Genomic DNA, 25,082 nt, shown 5'->3' with positions numbered 1-25,082 from the left:
GCTAGACATGGTTTAGTGTCGGTAAGGTTTCTTACTAGGTTGAACAGTTTTTTTGTGTCTGGTTTGTCGGTGCCTATGAGGTTGGAGTAATAGTCTTTGCGTTTTTCCTTCAATTTGATTTTGTATTGTTTGATTTGGGTTTTCCATTCTGTTTTAGTAATTTCTTGTTTTTGTTTTATCCATGCCCTTTCTAGTTGTCTACATTTCCTTTTTAGTTGTAGGAGTTCAGTGTCAAACCATTTATCTGATTGTCTGTGTATTTTGTTTTTTTCTTTTAGTGGTGCTAGTTTGTTCAAGGTCGATTCGCTGAGAGAACGCCAGGTGTTTATGAATTCACTAGGGTTGCTGGAGTCTATTTCTGGGTCCACTGCGTTCCAGAATGTGTTCGGTTCGATTTTCTGTCTGGTCATAGAGCTTGTTTTGAGGGGAGTGGGTTTATTTTTGTTATGTTCCCAGTTGATAGTGAAGTTGTATTTATAATGGTCCGACCATAGGGTGGGTTGCCAGGTGCCGTTGGTGATTTGGATGTTTTGTGAGTTGAGGTTTGGGGATGAGTATGCTGCAATATCGAGTTGATGACCTTTTTCATGTGTTGGTTCCGGGTTGAGGATCTGGTACGATAGGGTACTGAGGTATGATATAATATCTACTACTTGTTTGGAGGTGTGGTCTTCTAGATGGAGGTTTAAATCACCAAGGATCAGATTGTTTGTAGAGGAAAGAGAGTTCTGGAGGATGAACTCTTCTAGCTCGTGTTTAGTGTTGTTTCATTTTCCTGGGGTGATGTAGCATAGAAGGCAGTTTAGATTTCCTGTAAGGGTGGTGTCAAGAGAGTTGGCAGGCTCGAAGGTCTAAATGGGGGGTGGAGTGCTTGGCTAGGACTTTGATGTTGAAGTTGTTTTTTGCTATAATTGCTAGCCCTCCTCCTCTTCTGTTAGCTCGGCATACTAGTTCAATTTTGTATCCTTTGGGACAGATTTCAGTAATGTGAGGGTCTGTGTCGGATATGAGCCAGGTTTCAGTAAGGAAGAGGCATCCTAGGTTGTCTTTGATTAGCCAGTCTTTGATTAGTTCTGTTTTTGGACCTACCGATCATATATTTAAGTATGAACATGCTATTTGTGAGATTTTTGTGAGTGGGAAGGGGGTAGGAGCTATATTTGATTGTATTTTTTGTGATGTCTGAGGTCTTTGAGAGCTTATCTTGGCTATTGTTGTATGTCTTTTTCCCCAGATTGTGGGTATGCTTGCTTGGTTGGATGGTGAGCAGAGGATCAAGGTTCTAGGGGTTTGGAGTTTCCTGGTTTGTAGAACGGATTTGTGTGGTACTGTAATGATTGGGATTGGCTGTGTGTGGTATCCTGCTGTTTTCCATTTGTCTATGAAGAGGGATAGTAGTAGTATAGCAAGGATGAGTTTGGGTGTGCTTGTATCCATTCTGTGTGTGGCTGAGAGAAGTTGTTGTGGGATTTGCTGGGACTTTGGAGGGTCTCGGTATATAGGCTGGTTGACCAATGAGCAGTTATTTACACATACATTTCTTTATTTTTTTGGCATGCTAATTTCTTCTTTTTTTGGATAAGGATAATTCCCTTAAGGCAGGGGTGTCCAATGTCGGTCCTCGAGGGCCGCAATCCAGTTGGGTTTTCAGGATTTCCCCAATGAATATGCATGAGATCTATTAGCATACAATGAAAGCAGTGCATGCAAATAGATCTCATGAATATTCATTGGGGAAATCTTGAAAACCCGACTGGACTGCGGCCTTCGAGGACCGACATTGGACACCCCTGCCTTAAGGGCTGTTCCACTGTTGAAATCAGCCATATCTTTGAAAGTGTTTTCATCTCTTTTTCTTTGCTAAGTGGAGTTTTTTGCCATATGATGCTTAACTGAGGCTTTTTATTTACTTTTTTTGTGAGTTGTGTGTAACAGCGTGTGTGAATGTGTGGTGTGGTTGGCCTTACAGTATTAAAAGGGATCCCTCTAAGGTTTTCTTATAGGACATAGTTTTAGCTCAGTGTGATTGTTTATGTGTCCTTTCCTTAGTTAATTTTGTGTAATTGAAATCCCCCATTATTATACTGTCACACAATTCTCCAGATTTCCTAATCTCTGAAAACATTTTGTCCCAGGGGGATAGTAGTATAATCCTACCTTTATATTCCTTACCTTCACACATGAAATTTCTTTTTTTTTTCTATTTATTTCTGAGCTAGATATTGTATGGACAGGATTTGACATTAGACAGGTTCTTGTACTGGAGGTTCGCATCCATCAGCACGTTCCACCTTAACACCAGTATCCTCTCCAGTGGGTTTTCTGGTACCTCCACCTTCTCCATGCAATTCCATCAGTTTTCCCAGTTCAATCTTGAGCTTCTTCAACATCTTCACCTTGTGCACAAACACATCATAAAGAGGATATATGGACTAGCAGGCCATCTCAATATCCTTGCCAATGCTGTCTGGAATCAGCTTATTCACTACTTCTTTCAAGTCATTTGTCTGTACTTCTCATGTCATGATTTCCATCATTTTCTTGCATATCTGACGGACTTTCTGGTGCTGAGCATAGGAGGTCTTGCGGATCTGGTTGTTGCGCTTCTTGGTGAACCCAACACAGAAGAGACAGAGCAAGTAACCATCAGTAGTCTTCACATCTACATGAGCTTCACTCATGGTCTGCCATTTCTTGACTATTGAGCACATTTTGTTCCAGGTGAGTTCCATTCCATGGAAGTTTGTCAGACAGTTCTTGCCTTGTACATACTCGATAATGAGCTCGAATTTCTGGAAGGCAACATCATCATTCTGCAAATCAGCCAGACTCACCTCAAACACACGACCCTTGAGACCATCTGAGGCAATTTTTGTGCCCTGAGTTCTAGTGACAAGGTCTTTCCAAGATTTTGAATGTTAAACATTGCTGGTGCCTTGACATATCAATCTTTTTTAGCAAAGGTCAACCACTTTCTTCTTGGTGCCTTTCTTGCCTCCTTTGGTCAACCTCTTATTCTTACCAACCACCATCTTGGTGCTGATAGGGTAAAAGAGCACACATGGAATTTCTATCCATATGGATTCCACACTGCTATCTATGTCATGCAGAATGTTTATTTTATTTGATTCAATTTTCTCTTTAACATATCATGCACTCCCACCCCCTCCAATTTGATCTACTCTATCCTTGTAATATAATTTGTAACCAGGTAGCACATTGTCCCATTGATTGTCCTCCTTCCACCAGGTCTCTGAGATGCCTATTATATCTATCTCATCATTCAGTGCTATATATTCTAACTCTCCTATTTTATTTTTTAGGCATCTAGCATTTGTATACTGTACAGACACTTCAAATTGTGGGTTTTCTTTGCAACTACAGGCTGCTGATAAGACAGGGAAAATTTGAGTCTTTACTCTGCCTCCTGGCTTTCTTTCACCATTATTGGAACCTCTCTACTTGGACTTTCTAAATATCCTGTTTCAATAGTATCCTCCAAGAATAACTCACACTGAACCATCTGCTCCTGGGTGACTTTCAGCTTTCCCCCATATCTCAGTTTAAAAGCTGCTCTATCTCCTTTTTAAATGTTAACGCCAGCAGTCTGGTTCCATCCCGGTTAATGTGTCCTTCCTTTCAGAACAAGCTCCTCTTTTCCCAGAAGGTTGCCCAATTCTTAACAAATCTAAATCCCTCATCTGTGCACCATTGTCTCAACCATGCATTGAGACTTTGGAGCTCTACCTGCTTCTTGGGTCCTACACATGGAACTGGGAGCATTTCTGAAAATGCTACCCTAGAAGATCTGGATTTCAGTTTTCTACCCAAAAGCCTAATTTTGGTTTCCAGAACCTCCCTCTCATATTTTCCTATGTCATTGGTATATACCTGTACAAAGGCAGCTGGCTCCTCCCCAGCACTATCTAAAATCCTATCTATGTGACACATGAGGTCCGCCACCTTCTCACTAGGCAGGCAAGTGACCAGGCAATCCTCATGCTCACCAGCCACCCAGCTATCTACATGCCTAATGATTGAATCACCAACTACAACTGCTCTCCTAAATTTTCCTTCCTGGGCAGAAGCCTCTGGAGACACATCCTCAGTGTGAGAGGATATTACATCCCCTGATGGGCAGGTCCTAGCTACAGGATTACTTCCTACTTCATAAGGGTGTTGCTCTCCTTCTAGGAGACCTCTCTCCTCCAAGGCAGCACAGGGGCTACCATGCTGGAGGTGGGACTTCTCTACAAGATCCCTGTAGGTTTCCTCTATGTACTTCTCTGTCTCCCTCAGCTCCTCCAAGTCTGCTACTCTAGCTTCAAGGGAATGTACACCTTCTCTGAGAGCTAGGAGCTCTTTGCAGCGAGCACACACACACAACTTATTGCCAACCAGGAGAAAATCATGCATGTGACAATGTGACATGGCCTCTTCTATCAAACTGTGCTAGCAGTTTTTAGCACAGAGAGCCACGCTGAATGGCCCGTGCTACTCCCAACACTCATAGAGTTCATATGAGCATTGGGAACAGCATGGGCCATTCAGCAAAGCTCTCTGTGCTAAAAACTGCTAGCGCAGTTAGATAGAAGAGGCCCTCAGTGCAAAAGACTGGATAGCAACCCTCTTGCTGCTGGACAACTGTTTGCATCTTGTTACTGAGCTAATTAATTATTAGCCTTATTAAGCTACTAGGAATATATTAGACTAGTATAGAGAGCCTTGGGATTTTATAATATGCTTTATTTAGTGTTTGTTTCTTAGAAAGACATAGGGTTATATTATATGCTATTGTCTGATTCTTTACAGGTAATGACATGTAAAGAGTTCTCCTGTTGTTCTAATTAGAATAATTGACAATAAATTAAGACTATAAGTATAGAAATGAGCTAGGGGTAGGTGTTCATAATAGAACAGCTTTTGCTTCATGAAGAATCCACACTGCGTATTCTCACTACGATTTTCAACACCGTTCACAATATGTATTATTATTCTTCATAATACCATCTCTCAGTATCCGCAATAGTGTTTTATCAAATTGCTTTAGCCCTTTTGTTGGTGAGCTGTTTAATTGGATTTGTTGCTTGATTTGTTCAATATGATTAGTACTGTATTCTACGCTGTCTTGTTACTGAAGCTGGTATGGGCATGATCTATGGATTAGTGGAATATAAATTTCTAGATTATAATAAATGTCTTTGTCCACACAGACATAAGTGAGTCTGGGAACAAATGGAAGAGAAAAAAGTCATTGTATTATACAGTAACTGTATGGATTATTCTTCTTAATGAAATTTTAATACAACTTTGCAACTACACAATTGCCATATAAGATTCTACAATAGAAAAACAGCAGAACTTTTTCCTGTATTTTGATGGGAAAAAATTACTGTTTAACAGCCTTTGTGTATGTAATAGAATTAGGAGTTCATATTTATTTAAATAAATAACAGTAGATTGTAGAAAGGAATAAAGAAGACAATAGTAGTAAATTAAACCATGCATGCCTCTTGTCTCCATAAATTTGTGGACCTGTTTACAAGAATGTTCTGAGCAATTACTGTACGTACGAACAATCCTGATTAATATGCTGACACATGGGCTACACACATTTTGTAGCTCACAGTTGATTTTCTGAGTTATCAGTCTAGAAAATGCAGCACCCTTCTCAGAATTCATTCTAAAGGTTATCGCCACATTTCTTATTTACTATTGAAAAGGGGTTATTAAATTGAATGAACAGAGTGCACAAGTTACAGCAGCCCCGAGACAGTTGTAAGCTGCATTCCAATAGGCAGCATGCTTAAATTCAGTTGTTTTGCTTTACATTTATAGTGAAGTCAATAATTATATTGTGACTGCCTAATAAGATGAAGTCTGGTTCAAAATTTCTTTGATGACTTATGCTCCCTGCAAAGATGGTATCTATGTGCTAAAAAGAGATCAGATAGACTTACTGGATCATTCCAATTCACTTTTTCTAGTTCATGTACAGTAGATCACTCAAATTTAGGGCCTCTTTTACAAAGGCGCGCTAAGCGTTTTAGCATGGATTTAGTGCACTAACTGCTAATGCATCCATAGGATAACATGCATACGTTAGCGTTTAGTGCGTATTTAGTGTGCGATATTTACCGCGTGCTAAAAAGCATAGCGCACCTTTGTAAAAGAGGGGGTTACTTTTTCCAATTCATATAGCTCTGTTATCTGGAAGAAACAGATCATTCTATAGTCTGAATTGGTCTTTTGTGATTAACTATAATGATATTAACATTTTCAAAACCCAGGGCCATATCAAGGGATTTTAGTATCCTGAGTCAACTCTTGCTTCAGCAATAGCACTAACAACTTCTAGCCAACCAGCATGCTTCTATTACCCCAACTTACCCAAAGGATTCTGGGAGTGATGGAGGCACAGTCGATCCTCGCTCACTCCTGTACTGACTGCCTTTTCCTCAAAATTGTGCTATTAGAAGTTTCAAGCTGTCCAAACTAGAGAATGACAAGGGGACACATGTTTCCTTGTCTTTGCAGGGACTCATTTTCTTGTCCCGTCCCCGCGAGTTCTTTTCCTGTCCCTGCCCCATTCCTGCAAGCTCTGTCCTCAATTGCAAGGTTCAAGGTTTATTAATATTTGATGTATCACTGAATCTGTTTACAAAGCGATGTACACAAGTAAAAGAAGGATAAGATTATAAAGATACAAATTAAAATTCGTTAACATCAACTTTATGACAAGACAGACTTGAACTGGGGAGGGAAGAAGGGCAAAGGTTACATCTGTTATATCGAGAAAAACATATATGGAAAAAACAGAAGGAAACGGGGGTGGATAAAAAATTAAAAAGTAAAAATATTAATATTGAGTATTAAAAGCATCTTTAAAAAGGTGCGTTTTTAAGGATTTTTTAAAAGAAAGAAGATCTTTTTCATTTTTAATATGTTGTGGCAGAGAGTTCCACCATTGTGGGCCCATAACAGAAAACACTTTAATATCATGTGTTTGAGGCTTGTACAGTTAAGACAGAGCTTACAGGAATGGGACAGGGACAGCAACAAAACTCGTGGGGATGGGAACAAATTTGTCCCTGGGTCATTCAAATAAACCACACTTTAATAGCAACCAGTGTATTATATACATAAATCATGCATGGGACTTTTACTTTTGGATTGAAGTCTGCTTTATCTTCAGAAATTATTATGTATGTTTTGCTACAATATCCATGGGCGTTGAGTAATCCCAATTGACTCATACCTGGACTGTTGATGCAGGCATAATTGTTGAAATCATGCATGATTTCAGTATATTTATTTGTTAAATATTTATATATCACTTATAGACTAAGTGGTTTTTATATTCAGGTACTCAAGCATTTTTCCCTATCTGTTCTGGTGGACTCCCACTCTATCTAATGTACCTGGGGCAATGGGGGATTAAGTGACTTGCCCAGGGTCACAAGGAGCAGTGTGGGGTTTAAACCCACAAACTCAGGGTGCTGAGGCTGTAGCTCTAACCACTGTGCCATACTGGTTGTTATTAAAGTGTGGTTTGTTTGATGACTAGGCTTCTTCTGTTTGGACTCCTTGGATTTGCGCAGAGTAGACTGTTTCTGTTTCCTAGAGGTTTCAAGCTGCCATATAAAAAATTTTAAAAGCCTTTATATACTGCTTGAACCCTCAACAGATAGAACTGCAAGACTGCTACTAGGAGTTAGTGACTTCATTTCAAAGAAGAACCCAATACACCTACTGGGAAAATTAAACAAGTAAGTCTATTAGACATCCCTATAAAGCATCTCTATGCTAACATAATAACACACCTAACACATAGACAGACCCTCATAGATTACAGAACAAGTGACTACAAATTAAAAATAGAATTATATATACAAAAAAAAATAAACGGAACCCCAAGAAACCACAATCTGCAAGCAGTACAACACAGGAAAATCAGGAGCTACAATTACCTCTGTGCAAAATATGAAAGCTGGCTTTTACAAAGCTGTGGTAGAGGCTTCTACCATGAGCCTGCAAGATAAATGCTACAATGCTCATTTACCTTACCAGCCCGAGGTTTCATAAAAGGAGCCCAAATATAGCAGGTGTAAATTCTAGAAATCAACATATTCAAATCACTAAACTGAAACATTTTTGCTTTTTGCTTTTATTGTCTGGTCATTTTATGCTTCTAATCATGTTCTCATTTACTAAGACGTGCTAGCCAATTTAGCGCATGCTAAATGCAAGTTTCAAGTTTATTGTATATTTGATTAATCGTTTACTCAAATTTCTAAGCGATGAACATATCATTAAAATTACATACAATTAAGGGGGAGCAAAACAAGCAAAATCTAAACATAAGTAACGAGTTAAAGACTAATATTACAAACATGTAAAAACGAGAGGAAAGGATGGATAGATAAATACAAATTGCTGATAGAAAAGAAGACAATTATGGTAAAAAAAAACAATAGGGAGGGAATAAACAATAAACCTTAACAAGGTTATAGAAATGAAATGAAACTCTTAGTCAATATAATAGTCAATATAGTGGATGCATTAGCATTTAGCATGTGCTAAATCGGCTAGTGTGCCTTAGTAAGAGGACCCCATCATTATTGCACTGCTACATGTCAGTTATGGTTGTATTAGCAATTTAAAGCAGTATGTAATTTTTGGATAATTTGTGTATGTTTTGTCTTGTGTGTTGTTTTATTTTGTATGTATTAATAATTTGTGCCCCACTTAGAACAGTGGGATAATGTGGGCTATAAATATTTTTTAATAAATAAATCATCAGAATGAAATGAATATACTGTATAAGAGGTTTAAAAAGTAACCTACTGCATGGGAAGATGCAAATTTTAACTGTTCCAACCCAAGAGAATAAGAGCAGGTAAGAAAAAAGCTGTCTATCTACAAAATGGTTGTTAAAATCCCCAATTATGACCTGAGCAAAACAACCCCCTCTTTTACAAAGCCACACTAGTGGCTGCCAACAACAAAAGCCCCAAAGCGAGACACAGTGGTTAAAGCTGCAGCCTCAGCACCCTGAGGTTGTGGGTTCAAAGTCATGCTCTTCCTTGTGACCCTGAGCACCCTGAGGTTGTGGGTTCAAAATCATGCTTTTCCTTGTGACCCTGAGCACTCTGAGGTTGTGGGTTCAAAGTCATGCTCTTCCTTTTGACCCTGAGCACCCTGAGGTTGTGGGTTCAAAGTCATGCTTTTCCTTGTGACCCTGAGCACCCTGAGATTGCGGGTTCAATCCATGCTTGGGCAAGTTACCTAATCCCCCCCATTGCCCCAGATCAATTGTGAGCCTGCTGGAACAAACAGGGAAAAATGCCTGAACAAATCCATGTAAACTGTTCTGAGCTTCCCTGGGATTATACTATAGAAAATTGAATGAATGAATAAATAAATAAATAAATCCCTATGGGATTTGGGGCAGTTACCACAGAAGCAACCACTAGTGTGGCTTTGTAAAAGGGGGGGGGAGGGGTAAGTTAATTAACCCATCTAAATCTGACAAAGTACCCCTTCAAGGACAATAAATAATCAGAAAACCCAAATCAGACGAGCTTTCAAAGCCAACTAATAAGCAATCCCTTCCCTTGAAGGAAGTGTAGCACACAAATAAAAAAGAAATAGTTTTCATATAAATCACTGCCAGTCTCCCTTTCCCTATTTTCCAATAATAATAAATGTTCAAAAATGTAATTAAAGAGGCGTAATATCTCTGAAAGAAGACCTTTCTGAGCAGTTAACCATGTTTTGATGGCTAGGGTAACATCAAGTGAAGAATCTTTAAGCTAATCTCTAACCTCCAGTGATTTATTTTTTTTTACTAATCTTATGTTGAAGTATGAGAACTTAAAGACTGCCTTTACACAAACAGAAAGATTTAGTAGAAATCAATTTAAATGGCCTATTTCAATGGAAAACTATTACAAGGTGCTATATAAGAAAGAGGAAGAATGTGTTGCAGAAGGTAGGGTGTTCTGCTACTGCTTGTGCCAGCGTTATTTATCATCTGGGCTGGCACCACATTACATATGTTGCTTGACAGCAGAAGTGTTCCCATTCTATCAGTCATTATATATAACGTAGTGCTTCTGGGATAACTTGCTGCCCTGAGGGGTAAGTGCAGGGCTGATGGCAACCAGAATCCATGTATTTACTGCAGTCTTTGTTCTAATTGTATTGTAATTTTTACATCAACCATGTGGTAAATGGAAACACAATGGCTCTTCCCAATGGTGTAGTGAGGGCAAGAGGCACCTGGGGTGGTGATGCCCCTCCCCTGCCCCCTACCTACACATGCTTCTTTCCCTTCCCCTCCTGCTGCACACACACAGCTTCCCTTCCCCATACCTCTGTAACGTTCCTGGCATGAGCAGCAACCCCCAAGCTGCTGTCGTACCAACGTTAGCTCTTCCTCTGATGTCACTTCTTAGGTACGGGTCCAGGAAGTGATGTCAGAGGAAGATCCAATGCTGGCACAACAGCAGGTTGGGTGTTTCTGCTCATGCCAGGAATGTTACAGAGGTACGGGGGCAGGGAAGTGGTGGGCACATGTGGAAGTGGAGGGGGTATAGAGAGGAAGACTGCGCCCTCACCAAAACAGTGCCCAGGGTGGACCACCCCTCCCCCTCTTACTAACCCACTGGTTCTTCCTGTCAAAAAATGACACAGTTGTCTGTAGAGTCCCAGAAAATGTTTAGAGTATAGTTTACAATAGATATGAATGTGCTCCTCAGAAAATTCTTAATAAAACTATTTGATATGGGGCTCATAAAAAAAAAAAAAAATGCTTAAAAAGTGGCCTAAATTGGTACTTAGACAATCGAAAATCCAGATCATCCAAGTACCGATAATCAAAGCTGGTTTTAGACGTTTCTAAAATTAGCTTAGGCATTTCCCCTGCCTCTAAACGCATAGAGTGAAAAGAGGCATTTTTAGAGGAGGGGAAAGGGTGGTAGGTGAGAGGTGGGCGAGAGGTAGGCTGGCCTACCCTTAGACGCACAGTAGGTATAACCGAAACTTTTGACAGGTTGCCTAGTCGGGATTTATACGTTTTGACTTAGAACAAGTCAAAACAGGTATAAGTGCCGAATAGGAGCCACTGAGCTGATCGTGGCTGCCGTGATCAGCTCAGCGACCCCGGCAACCTGCCCACCCCCCACTACAAAGATCGCGGCAGGAGACATTGCTCATCTCCCCTGCTGCAATGGTGATCACCCACCCCCTGAAACCCGGCACTTTGGGGTGAGGATCGCAGCAGGAGAGATGAAGCATCTCCCCTGCCACAATCCTCATCCCAAAGTGCCACAGTTCGGGGGGTAGGGGATGCAATCATGGCAGGAGAGATCCACCCCCTCCTGAACCAATACGGGCAGTTCGGGTAGAGGGGTATCGATTCGGGGGGGGGTGGGGTGGATCACGGCAGGAGACATTGGCTATCTCTCCTGCCACGATAGCAATCACCCCTCTACCCGAACTGCCACAAACCGTGACAGGTAAGATTGTGCATCTCTCCTGCAGCAGGTCATGGCAGTTTGGAGGTGGGCCGATCACCATCACGGCAGGGGAGATGAGCCATCTCTCCTGCCGCGATTGTTAGGGGGGTAGATTCTGGGGAGGGGGGTGGATTCTGTAACCGGTGTTGTTTTTGACAGACACCGGTTACAGAATTTAGCTCTCCTGCCGCGATTGTTAGAGGGGGTAGATTCTGGGGAGGGGGGGTGGATTCTGTATCCGGTGTTGTTTTTGACAGACACCGGTTACAGAATATAGCTTTTAGGTGAAGGACTGGCCCCTCCTTTGCTCAAAAGGTCTGGTTTTGGGCGTTTGGGACTTAGGTTGTTTTGGGGTTGATTATGTGTTGTAAGTGTAGATGTAGTGGTGGTCTGGGCATTTAAACAGCTGAATGTAGAGGTAGGCCATTCTCAAAAAAAAACTCATTTTGGACGTTTTTTTTTTTTAGAATGGACATTTTCCCTGCTTCTACTTTCAACGTTTAGGTCCTAGGCCAAAAGGGGACTTAGACTTTTTTTAATTATGCTCCTCCACGTGTTTACTTAAATAATGTTTTGTTGCTTGTGATGTTAAGGCTTCATAATATTAAAACAAAGTTGATGATTTTATCATACTAATCAAACTGTAAATGCAGTTTGTACAATGTTTCTGGAATATGCAGGGTCTCTGTGATACATTTTTAAAATATAGTATACAATCATTTTTATTCATCAATCTTTGAATAGAGTTGACCATAAATTTTTAAAGGCCCAGAATTTGGATGAATCAGGTTTGTATTGAATTGGACACTGCTATTTCAAGTTCTTTTAGTAAATTTTAACTTTTGTTTTATAGATTTAGCTATATAATTATTTTAACTCTATAAACTAGTGTTCACTGTATAAATCTGAGCTCCTCGGGGGATACCTTCCCTGAAACCTCATTCTTTAAGAACATAAATCTGAAAACTATCCTTCCTCCTCCTCCTATAATTACTCTTCATCTAAGAAAGGTCTGCAATAAAGCATCTCTCTCTTGGTTTAGGGCTGAAGGCTCTGATTTAGAAGATGTTTTCTTGGCATAAACAGCAAGACTGGCAAAAGCCACAGAATATACAAAACCTGCTTGAGAGAAAACTTTTATGATTCCAGTGATGTATTCTTCTTTGTTAACTTTAAGAATTTTCTGTGTAGTATCTCCCACTGTAAAGAGATTTTACGAGGGGTTGCTGAAAAGTTCTCAGCTCACCCAACCAACTTTCTAAATTCTGAGCATTACTTTGCCACTATAGGGGAAGGTGTGGATCACTGGTAGAGCTTTTACCTCTGCACCCTGAGGTTGTAAGATTAAATCTCACTGTTGCTCTTTGTGGGCAAGTCACTTAATCCTTCAATGCCCACTGCTTTGAATGTAAGCTTCCTTACTGTAGCTGAAAACCTGCTCACTACCTTGCCGACATTAAAAGTCATCCCACCCTATCCCTAAAGCAGCCTTCTGGCGAAATTTTTCTGTCCTTCAACCAATTCTTAATCCATAATAGGACATAACCTCCTATCCCATGACTTTCTAATTTCTTCAGAAGTCCTTTATGAGGTACTTTGTCAAATGCCTTTTGAAAATCCAAATACAGTATACTATATCAACAGGATTACCTTTATCCATATGTTTGTTCACCTATTCAAAGAAATGCAGTAGATTGGTGAGGCAAGATCTCCCTTGACTAAATCCATTTTGGCTTTCTCTTATTAATCCATGCTTATGTATGTGTTCTCCAAATATTAAAACGCAGTGTATCAATTTGACGATTTATGAGTGAAGCAAATAACTCAGTTCAAAAGAATGGCAACACTCCCTCAATAAATTCTACAAAGTCTTTTTTCAAGTTTGTTTAGAAATTCAAATGCACTTCAATAAAAAAACTTTGTTACTTATTCAGATCTTGCAGATTTCATAATATCCTTCAATAATGACCTCAGCGGCTATACTCAAATTATCTATTTCATGTAAAACTGAATTTTTAAAATAATTTTAGCATATATATATATATATATATATATATATATACATACACATATATGTGTTGTGTTTGTGTGTGTAGAGGGGCATAATAAAATAAAATGTCTAAGTCCATTTTGGGCCTAGGGTGCTAGTCACCCAAAGTTGGCAGCGTCTATAGTCCATTCTCAAAAAATATGTCCAAAATATTTTTTTTCAGAATTGTCTACTTCAATGTCCAGCCATTTGATCATCCAGAGACTGCCAAGTCGTCTATCTTAATACCCCATTCTCATCCAAAAAAATCATCTAAGTCCCAAACACCTAGAAAAAGACCTTTTGGACATGGAAGTGTCCAGCAAAGTTATGGACTAGCCATCCAGACATGGCAACAGAGTAGTGGAGCACCTTACGGGGCACTACTGTGAACTTCACAAAAAGGGTGCCACATAAACATCTCACCCTAACTCCCTTGCAGGTCATAGTGATCCCCCCAAAACACCCCCAAAACCTACTATACCCACCTGTCTTCAATCCCAATAGCACTTATGGTTGCAGGTGCCACCTATATGATAGTACAATAGGGTTGGGGGATGTTTGGGGGGGGCTCATATTTTCCACCATGAATGCAATGGTTAGAGTGGCATATGGGCCTGGGTCCTCCTCTCTATGGTTCACTAACCTTACCCCCCCCCCCCCTTGGGAATGTGTACTTTGTGTCTACAGTAGTTATCTGGTCACTTTGGATACCTTTTGGGCACTTATACCTGTTTTTAGATCGCCTAAGTCATACCATATAACTTCTGTTTAAGCAGTCTTGTCAAGCTTTCGATTATCGCTGCAGGACGACTAAGTTTGGTCGGCCCACATCCCATCTATCTCCTGCCCTAACTACTTCTCAAAAAAATGCCCCTTTTTGCTCTGGACACAAAGCTGCAATCAGAGGCCTAAAATGCCTTTAGATATGTCTAAAAATCCATTTTGATTATCGGCACTTGGACAACCTAAAAGACAAGTTGTCCAAGTGCCGATTTGGGTGGGTTTTTAGACATATTTCTGTTTTGATTATGTACCTCACACTGTATATATATTATCAAGAGATTCAAGAAGGTGCTGAAAACAACTCTGTTTTATAGAAGCTTTTAAATGATTGGATTATTTTGCTAGTAATGATGAATGTTAGCTGAATCAGGTGTCATTATTCTATTAAATAATTTGAAAAGATTATTTGATTACTCTCTGATGTTCAGAGAATTAAGAAGATATTGAAGGTATTTGTGCTTGAAGAAACTTAAATGGTGAGATCATATTAATGGTAGTGATGAATATTAGTTGGATTACGTTATTATCAGAAATGTTTGTGTGTCTGATATAGGTTTAAGAGGTTAGAATTTTTAAAATTAAAATAAATATACCTATAGTATGCTAAAATTATTTTAAAAATTCAATTTATGCATTGTTTCTAGGGTATATATATCTATTATAATAATAATAATAATAGTTTATTTTTATATACCGCCATACCCGGAAGTTCTAGGCTGTTCACAGCAATCAAGCGTAATACATGCAATACAAATCATCTAAGATTTGGCAAGTTGAATGCATACAATATAGGAAAAAATACAAACAGTTTAAAATATTAGCAATTTGAATAACTTTATGAATTTTTGAGGCCCCTGTAGATTGAAAGACCCTAAGCTGTAGCTTATTTAGCTTATAGGTAAATCTGGCACTTGTTATGATCCTAATGAAGTTTAGTAGAAGGACCCCTATTTTCAATATCTTTGTCACTTTGCATAAACTTTTTTGTTGCACAGAAAAAATGTTTGCAAATTTTGAATGTAATCAAATTAATAAATAATCATTGTTTAATTTCAAATTGTTTATTTAGTGCATAGCTTTGTTTTGGAAAAGTTAACCAAGAAATAGTACCCATAGGATAGCTGATTGAACCCATGCTTCTTACTGAAGGACTTTTGAGATTAACTTGCTGATTCTTTACTAAGAGAAGAATGATTCATGAATCCATTAATCATAGTAATATGTTGTATAGATACACGAGTTATAAAGACACAATTTCTTTTTATAAGAAAAAGATATCAAAGTATTTATTTGCTAGTTTAAAAGCAGATAACCCTTGGGCCACTGTTGAAAGGAACATTTTTCTCAACTGCTTAGCAAAAAAAAAAACCCCAAACAAACCCTCACTCAGACTGTGACATATCTTGACTTTTCTTATTAATAACTTGAATAGTATCCTTCCACAAATCATTGATGGGGTAATTATATAAAATAGTGCTAATATTTATGCAGTGGCAATGTGCACAAATGTTTAGAATAATGGCATACACAAGCATTTGTGTGCACATGTGCATATAAATGCCAAAACCCACCTAAGCACTATTCTGTAAATATGCATATATCATACATAGCATGTATTGTACAGATGTACAAAATGGGAGCAGGATTTTGGGGATGATTATACTAGAGAGCTGCACGGGAACGGGGATGACGGGAATCCCGCGGGACCCGCGGGGATCCCACGGGTTCCCCTTTTGGGTCATGGGGATCCTGTGGGGACACCCCCTAGGGTCACGGGGATCCTGTGGGGATGCCCCCTAGGGTCGCGGGGATCCCGTGGGGACGCCTCCGAGGGTCGCGGGGTTCCTGCGGGGTTGGATACCAGTGCACTCGAGCCGCGAGGATAGTCTCCTCCTCCTTACCTGCCCTGTCGCAGCACACAGCCGAACGGAAGTATTCCCGATGTCAGCGCTGACGTCGGAGGGAGGGCTTAAGCAAAGCCCTCCCTTCCTTCGACGTCAGCGCTGATATCAGGAAGACTTCCGGTCGGTTGTGTGCGGCAGGGCAGGTAGGAAGAAGGCAATAGCGTACGAAAGAGGGGGGAGGGGGCGGTCCACCCCGGAGAATGTGCACAGCCGGTCAGGTCCCCCGATCGATCGACAACAGGCCCGGCCGACAAATCTCCCTGCCCTGTAGCCGCGAATCTAAATTACCTCTTACAGCAGCTTCACTACTCCAGCTGCTGTAAGAAGGTAATTTAGATTCGCGGCTACAGGACAGGGAGATTTGTCCGACCGGGCCTGTTCTGTTGTCAGTCGGGTGCTAAAGCGCCACAAAGGTAAGGGGCAGGGAGGGAGGAAAGGTGGAGTGGAGAAGAAAAGACGCTTAAGTGGGGAGAAGGCCGCTGAAAGCACTGGGGAAGACAAAGGGGTGGAGAAGAACGCTGAAAGGACATGGGGTAAACGGGAGGAGGGGGGGAAGGATGCTGAAAGCACATGGGGAAGACAGAGGGGGGAGAAGGACCCTGAAAGCACTGGGGAAGACAAAGGGGTGGAGAAAGCCACTGAAAGGACATGGGGAAAATAGGGGTGGAGAAGGCCGCTGAAAGGACATGGAGAAAACAGGGGGGGAGAAGGCCGCTGAAAGGACATGGGGAAGACAGAGGGGGGAGAAGGATGCTGAAAGGACATGGGGAAGGCAGAGGGGGGAGAAGGATGCTGCCTGACAGGACATGGGGAAGATGGTGGGGGAGAAGGACACTGAAAGGAAATGGGGAAGAGGGAATGGGGAGAAGACGCTGGCAGGGAAGAAGACAGAGGTGCCAGACTATGGGGGGAGCGGAGGGAAAAAGATGGGTGGCAGACCAATTTGGGAGGGGGCAGAAAGGGAGAGGCACAGTAACAGAGCAAATGGAAGACACAGAGAGAAGAGAGGCAGTGGGTGGAAGGAATTGAATGAGAACATGAAGAAAGCAGAAACCAGGCAACAAAGGTAGGAAAAAAATTATTTTCTTTTTTTTTTTTGCTTAAGGATAAAGTAGTATATTAGTTGTGTTGATAAAAATTTATAAACATTAGAAGCTCTGGTAGAAACCCGTTTACAAAGTATGTATTCTTCCCAATTAATATTTCCAAATTAATAAAGTCTTTTTGCTTATTTTTAAATGGGTTTCTACCAGAGCCTTTAATTCAGTAGCATAATTAAATGAAATAACTATTTCTGTAGTTTATAGGGACGGGCGGGGATGTAGAGGATTCCTCGCGGGGACGTAGGGGATTCCTCACGGGGATGGGCGGGGACGGAGGGGATTCCTCACGGGGACGGGTGGGGCGGAGGGATTCCTCGTGGGGACGGGTGGGAGTCCTCACGGGGACGGGTGGGGACAGGTGGGACTTTGGCGGGGACGGGTGGGATTTCTGTCCCCGCGCAACTCTCTAGATCATACCTGATGATTTTAAGGTGATCAAATAGGTAGAAAAGGTGATGGTGAAAGATAGAAGATGTTTGGATATATAAGGAGAGGAATGGCAATAGGAAAAAAAGGCAATGATGCTCCTGTATAAGACTCAAGTGAGACCTCATCTAGAATATTGTATAACATTTTAAGTGTATGGAGACAGCACCTTCAAAAAAGATATAAACAGTATGGAGTTGTTCCAGAGGAAGGCTACTAAAATGGTTGATAGAGCATGGACGGGTCATAGATGTTCTTAAAAATGAGACGCACTGTTATAAAGCATGCATGCAACTTAGAATCAAGTATTTCAGCCTGTTTTTTCATTGATCTAAATGGGTGTGCCTAAATTTTAGTCAAAGTACCAGCGCTAAGCATAATTCTGTAAATTGCACATAACCAGAAGTATTTTATAGAATCACACTAAGCACCATCCTTTTCAGTAACAAATATTTAGGTGTCTGTAATAGTGTAAGCAAAGGTTGGGTTAAGTCTATGCAACAATAGCCAGACACAATAGTGGAAGATGCACAAATAAATAACTCTTTATTAAGTCAAAGCCCGATTCTTGTTACTTCGCAGGACTAATATCTTTCCACTATTCGCATGAAGGCATTAAATATCTCATACAATCATCCAGGAGTTTCTCCCTCGAACGATAACTCATTTATTTTATTTATTTATTTATTTATTCAGTTTTCTATACCGTTCTCCCAGGGGAGCTCAGAATGGTTTTCATGCATTTATTATGGTACTCAAGCAGTTTTTCCCTTTGTGTCCCAGCAGGCTCACAATCTATCTAACCTATCTATCTAACATACACTGATCCTCAGCAGACTCTGTATCCATGCACTGAATTGTGTTTCTAGCATGAGCCAATCTCGTCACTGAATCATTTTTATTTTTATATATTGCATCTTAATAAATATTGCACTTATCTTTATACTAATTGATTTGTACTGCCTCTCCCCACATGCACGTTTCATTTGTACCTATAGAGCTATAGAGTCTTGACCCTGATGAAGGTGTAAATGAAATGTGTGTAGTCCTGGGATGGGCATGGGTGGGTCAGGGGCATTCACTAAAGATGTTTGCAAAATTATGGAATTCAGGGGATTTTAGTTAGCACAAATCCTTGCTCCGGAAATTTGGTGTTGATCCCAACACTAAACACTAGTCTATAAAAGCTGTCCAACTTGGAGCAACATTTATAGAATAGCACTCAGCAATTTTTTTTGTTTTCAGCACCCAAAATTGTTCACAATTTACTGAATCTAGTCTGAAATGTATAAGGTTCCACATTCAAAATTTTCAGTGGAACAATATGGATAGTACAAAAAAATTATTCTGATTCTTCAGGCATTATCTCTATAAGAGAAGGGCAGAGAAAAAGAAGAGGAAAATCATTTTGCCCAGCTATATGACTAGTTGTGTCCTGCTTGCTTGAATGTTTGAGTCTGCTATATTTTCCTGTTGTTATAATTGGGTTTGTTTGATCTGATGTCTCCTGATTACCAAGGAAGTATAAATTCTTTTGACGGTCCAGTGTTTGGAGAAAAGCTGTCTGGTTTATTTTGTTGCTCTTAAGCACTAGTCCTAAAGCATGTAAACTAAGCCCAAATGGTAGGAGACATCTAGTCAACCTGCACTCACATCACCAGAGATCAGACTTGTAATATCTCCCAGAGGCTTTTGACTACTTTTAATAGTTTTAAAACCAATAGGAGGAATTTTTTTTTTCACTCAGAGAATAGTTAAGCTCTGGAACGCATTGGCAGAGATTGTGGTAAGAGCGGATACCATAGCTGGTTTTAAGAAAAGTTTAGACAATTTCCTGGAGGAAAAGTCCATAGTCTGTTATTGAGAAAGACATGGGGAAGCCACTGCTGGCCCTGAAACGTAGCATGGAATGTTGCTACTCTTTGGGTTTTGGTTAGGTACCAGTAACCTGGATTGGCCACTATGAGAACGGGCTACTGGGCTTGATGGAACATTGGTCTGACCCAGGAAGGCTATTCTTATGTTCTTATGTCTATCTAATCTAATCTAATCCTTAGGTTTGTATACCGCATCATCTTCACGTTCGTAGAGCTCGACGCGGTTTACAGTAGGAGAAATAGGAAGGAACTACAACAGAGGGTTAGAGGTAGAAGTGTGAAGAAAATTTAGAGGACTTGGGATGCCAAGATATAAGAGTTTCCGGATTCCTAAGTTGGAGGGAGACTTACATTTTTTGAGAAAAGCCAGGTTTTCAGATGTTTGCGGAAAACTTGGAGAGAGCTCAAGTTCCGAAGAGGGGAGGTAAGGTTGTTCCAAAGCTCAGTGATTTTGAAGTGGAGGGAGGTCCCTAGCTTTCCTGTGTGGGAAAGGCCTTTTAGTGAGGGGAAGGATAGTTTTAATTTGTGGGAGGATCTGGTGGTATTAGGGTTTGAGGAATTCCAAGAAAGAGGGATAAAGGGAGGGGGGAATACCATATAGGATTTTGAAAGTTAAACAGGCGCATTTATAGTGGACCCTGGCGATTATCGGAAGCCAGTGGAGCTTGGCCAGGAGCGGGGAGACATGGTCAAATTTACTTTTAGCGAAGATGAGCTTGGCCGTGGCATTCTGAATCCGTTGGAATCTGTGGAGGTTTTTCTTAGTTAGGCTTAAGTAGATAGAGTTGCAATAGTCCAATCTGAAGAGGATGATGGATTAGACAAGGAGGGTAAAATGTTTTTGATGGAAGCAGGATCTAACTTTCCTCAGCATGTGAAGGCTGAAAAAGCATTTTTTTACCAAGGATTTTTTTACCAAGGATTTACCTATGATGTAGAATTGTACCTAAGAAGATAATTTTTTTTTTTCAATTATGAGCTTATTAAAAATCATAATTGAAGTCAAAATACTAATCAAGTTAGGTGCCTATCTTTAGGTGCCTCTATAGAATCTCACTCTAAGCACCTACCTAAAAGTGGGCATGCTTAGGGGGTGGATCATGGGCATGGTTTTGAGTTAGGCGCCTAACTTAGGCACATGTATGTAGGTGAAGAAAACTGACATAAATATTGTGCAGCTAAAGCTAGGATGCCTAGTGCCACCTAAGGTGGCAGTAAAAATAATTCTTTACAGTACATTTAACTTTTATAGAATTACACTTAACACTCTACTTTTCAGGTGGGTAACTTTAGGCACCAGTAGGCACCTTGACGTAGGCTACCTGTAGGTGCTGTGCCGATATTGATGTGCAAACTTTAATGCTTATTCTATTAGGTTTTAATGACTTTTTCAATTAAAATACCAATTAAATTAGTTTTTTAAAATTAACTAGTCCTTTTATTAAGGTGCAGTAGCTGTTTTAGCATGTGCTAAATATTAAGGTGTGCTAATGCATGCTAACATGTCCATTATATCCTATGGTCGCCTTAAAATGTGTTAGCATGCCTTAACATTTAGCTCACGCTAAAACAGCTTCCGCATCTTAGTAAAATGACCCCTAAGTTGTGCATGGAATTCAGTTAGGCAGGGAATTGCATGTTTACAAGTTTCAAATTTAATAAAAATTTGATTAATTGCCTATCCTGGATTCTAGGCGATTTACAATATAAAATGGGGTATATAGAATTTTCTTCCCTAACGGCTCATGCACTAATTGTGCTAAACAATTAGCATGCAGCAATGCTGATACACTAATTCTATGCCCCCAGACATCCCCCTGAGACAAAAAATGTAAAATATTTTTTAGCATGTGGATAACACATACATTTCTTTTTTATATATATAAAATTTTATTTTTCAAACTGAAAACAGTGCAGTGCATTTGATTGAACATGAAATAATACAGAAATCGCACTACTTTTTATACAAATAATATAGACTATCATCAATTTCACCCATCCACCCTCCCCTCAATTATTAATATAATAAGACACATTTAATGATTACATTGTTATAAAGAAGTAATATCAATTTTCCAAAATACAATGCGAGGAAGCAAATAAAGTCAATGGACTCCACACTGTTAAATGAATCACTGGACCCCCAAATATTCTGCATTCATTCTCTCGTATTTGTATGTGGTACATACATTTGCCCACCAAAATGTGTAGTTGATTTTATCATAGCTCTTCCAATTTTGCGTGATATATTGAATGGCTATTCCCGTCATGACCAGGAAAAGACGGCTTTTATATTTATCCAGGAAAGACTTAATGTGTAGCATAGTATCACAAATTATGGCTTCATATGTCAAGGGAATATCTGATTCTAGAACAAGATTTATTTGTCCCCAAATTGACTTCCAGAAACCAAGTATCAGTGGACAAAAAAATAACAGATGATGTAAGGGGTCCTTTTATCAAGGCGCGGTAGGGGTTTAATGCGTGGAATACCGTGCGTTAAACCACCTGCTGCACTAGTCGCTAACACCTCCATTGATGAGGCATTAGTTTTATGGCTTCCCACAGGGGTTAGCATATGATGAACATAAGAACATAAGAAACGCCTTCACCGGATCAGACCTAGGTCCATCTAGTCCAGCGATCCGCACACGTGGAGGCCCAGTTAGGTGCTCCCTGTTGGAGACCCGGATCTCCCATATCCCTCGATATGATTTGCAAGAAGGTGTGCATCCAACTTGCACTTGAAACCCTGAACACTAGTCTCTGCCACAAGCTCCTCTTGGAGAGCATTCCAAGCGCTCACCACTCGCTGTGTTAAGCAGAACTTCCTGACATTTGTCCTGAACCTGCTGCCACACAGTTTCAGGCTATGACCTCTTGTCCGTGTCACATCTGAAAATGTCAGTAATGCTTCTTCCTGCTCTATTATGTCAAATCCTTTTAATATTTTAAAAGTCTCTATCAAATCCCCCCTCAATCTTCTCTTTTCGAGGTTGAACATTGAAAGTTTTCGGAGGCGTTCTTGGTAGCTCAAATTCTCCATACCTTTGACTAGTTTAGTGGCTCGCCTCTGCACCTTCTCCAGCAGAGTTATATCCTTCTTGAGGTATGGAGACCAATGTTGGACACAGTATTCCAAGTGTGGTCTGACCATCGTTCTGTAAAGTGGCATTATGACGTCCTCCGACCTACTCATGATCCCCTTTTTAATCATGCCCAACATCCTGTTTGCTTTCTTTGCTGCCGCCGCACATTGTACCGATGGTTTTAGGGTTCTGTCTATCAGGACCCCCAAGTCCCTTTCTTGTTCGCATTTGGCTAATGTCACACCCAATAATCTATATTCATGTTCTTTATTTTTCTTTCCCAGATGCATCACCTTGCATTTGTCTATATTGAAATTCATTTGCCACTTTATCGCCCATTTTTCCAGCTGGTCCAGATCTATCTGAAGATCCTCGCAGTCCCTTGGAGAGCCAACCCCCCGACATATTTTTGTGTCATCTGCAAACTTGATTATATTGCATGTTGTTTCCTCTTCAAGGTCATTTATAAAAAATGTCTGACGCGATAACCCCCGTAGCGTGCCTTGATAAAAGGAGCCCTAAAGTCCCTATATCAACATGACAATGCCAGCATCTATTAGATTTAGAACTATCTAAATTTTGCAAATGAACTGGGATCCAAAAAGTCCTATGTAGTAAAAATAACCATGTTTGTCTCATAGATACGCTGTACATTTCAACCTCCAAGTCTAAATTTGTGGCCAACGAGATACAGAAATATACTGTTTAATCTCGATGCTCCAAATATCTCTGAGACTATTTTTGGGTTTCTTATTCAAAAATTCAGAAATTAATTTATACCACTGGGCAGCCTGATGTCCTACTAAATCTGTCTGGTAGCAAAGGATCTGCAAGCTGTAACAAGTTTTTACGTTTTTTCCATTCAGGAAACCCACTCTGAATGGCCTGCTTCAACTGCAACCACCTATACTGTTGAGACTTTAGAATACCAAATGATTATTGCAGCCATGAAAAATCAAGCAGTTTCTCATTAGATTTAACATCATCCAATGTCCGAATACCTGCCTGCATCCAATTCTTTCAGGCGATCCCAGCACCGCCTATTGAATCTTAGAGTTTAACCATAAGGATTGCAAAATAGATTTCATTATAGGAACATCTGTTAGTTTATCAATAAATTTAATTTTTTTCCATGTATCCAAAATAATTTTATTGTCCTTAGCATACCTAGGTAGTCTGATACTTAATACATGAGATAGTTGCATAGGGGATATAATTTTCCATTCTAGATGTAGCCAATCTGGGAGATGTTCCATGAGTTCGGGGAACACACATACATTTCAAACTTACCACGGGACGCCTCAGCACACCCTATGGTAAGTCCTTTTAAGCTGTGGTAAGCACACACATTAGTGCCTTCTGCAGGTTATTAAAAGAACCCCTTGATCTCTAACTTTTCCTACTAATTCTCAAAATATAGCCTCTAATATACTTCCTAAACTGCCTTATGATAAGTAGCCACACATCTATTCCCCTGCATTATTATATTTATTTGCTAGAAAATTCCTCAGCTTAATATGCTGTATATTCTTGCCTTCTGGGGATTTCTTCTATCTTCAGCAGGAGCAGAATAAATCTGAGTGTCATGGGGCACTTCTGACCCAGTTCTGTTTATGTCTCCCTAGGTGAACTGCAGTACCTGTTTACAGTTTCAATTGCTCTTCCTCTGTTCTTTTTTTCCTGCATGGGGTGATGTATGTTCCTTTCTTGCTTGACTGAATCTACAGCCTGGTTTATTTTCGTAGATCTTATTTCAACTGTAGCCTTCCTTGTTTATTTTGCCATGATGCTGAGGCAGGTTTTAAAGTTCTACTTCTCATGAACCTTGTTAAAGCTTTCCTTCTGAAAGATGATCCCTAATCCATTGACTGTGGACAAGTGTAACATTTGGATGGAATTGTCTGCGTGAAGTTCATATTATATGGTACAGTATGAATATTATTCAAAGTATGATATAAGAAAAAGTCTGCTACAAGATATGAAAACATCTTCAGGGTAGAGGAATCCATTCTCAAAGGAAATTATGGAAGCAAAATAGATTCCACTCAAGTTTACTCAGAGGTTTGTAGGTGCCATAATCCACCATTTCCTAAATATTATGTTTCCCAGAAGAGACAGTTTGGGGATTTTTTCCGATGAGAATCCAAAAGCACTAACAATAGCAGTATCCATCTAGAGTGCCAAGCAGATTTTTGAGAACTCTTTGGTGAAACTGTTTGAAAAAATTGGCTTGAGGAGTCTGGGTAGTGAAGAAGAAAAGGAGTCTCACTAAAGCTTGTGAAGAGGAGTCAACCAGAAAAATTCCCTCAGTACAATGACTGATATAAAAGCTCTATTTTTGCTTAG

The 25,082-nt window shown here is 40.1% G+C and overlaps 1 pseudogene; it reads right to left on the bottom strand.

Moving 5' to 3' along the window:
• Positions 1-2,243: 2,243 nt before the first annotated feature.
• Positions 2,244-3,032, bottom strand: LOC117363051 (annotated as a pseudogene).
• Positions 3,033-25,082: the final 22,050 nt, after the last annotated feature.

Source organism: Geotrypetes seraphini, chromosome 6 (genome assembly GCF_902459505.1).
Source record: "Geotrypetes seraphini chromosome 6, aGeoSer1.1, whole genome shotgun sequence".
NCBI classification, from domain to species: Eukaryota; Metazoa; Chordata; class Amphibia; order Gymnophiona; family Dermophiidae; genus Geotrypetes; species Geotrypetes seraphini.
Note: the sequence above shows the minus strand (reverse complement) of the source record. Positions and strands in the feature narration are given on the sequence as shown.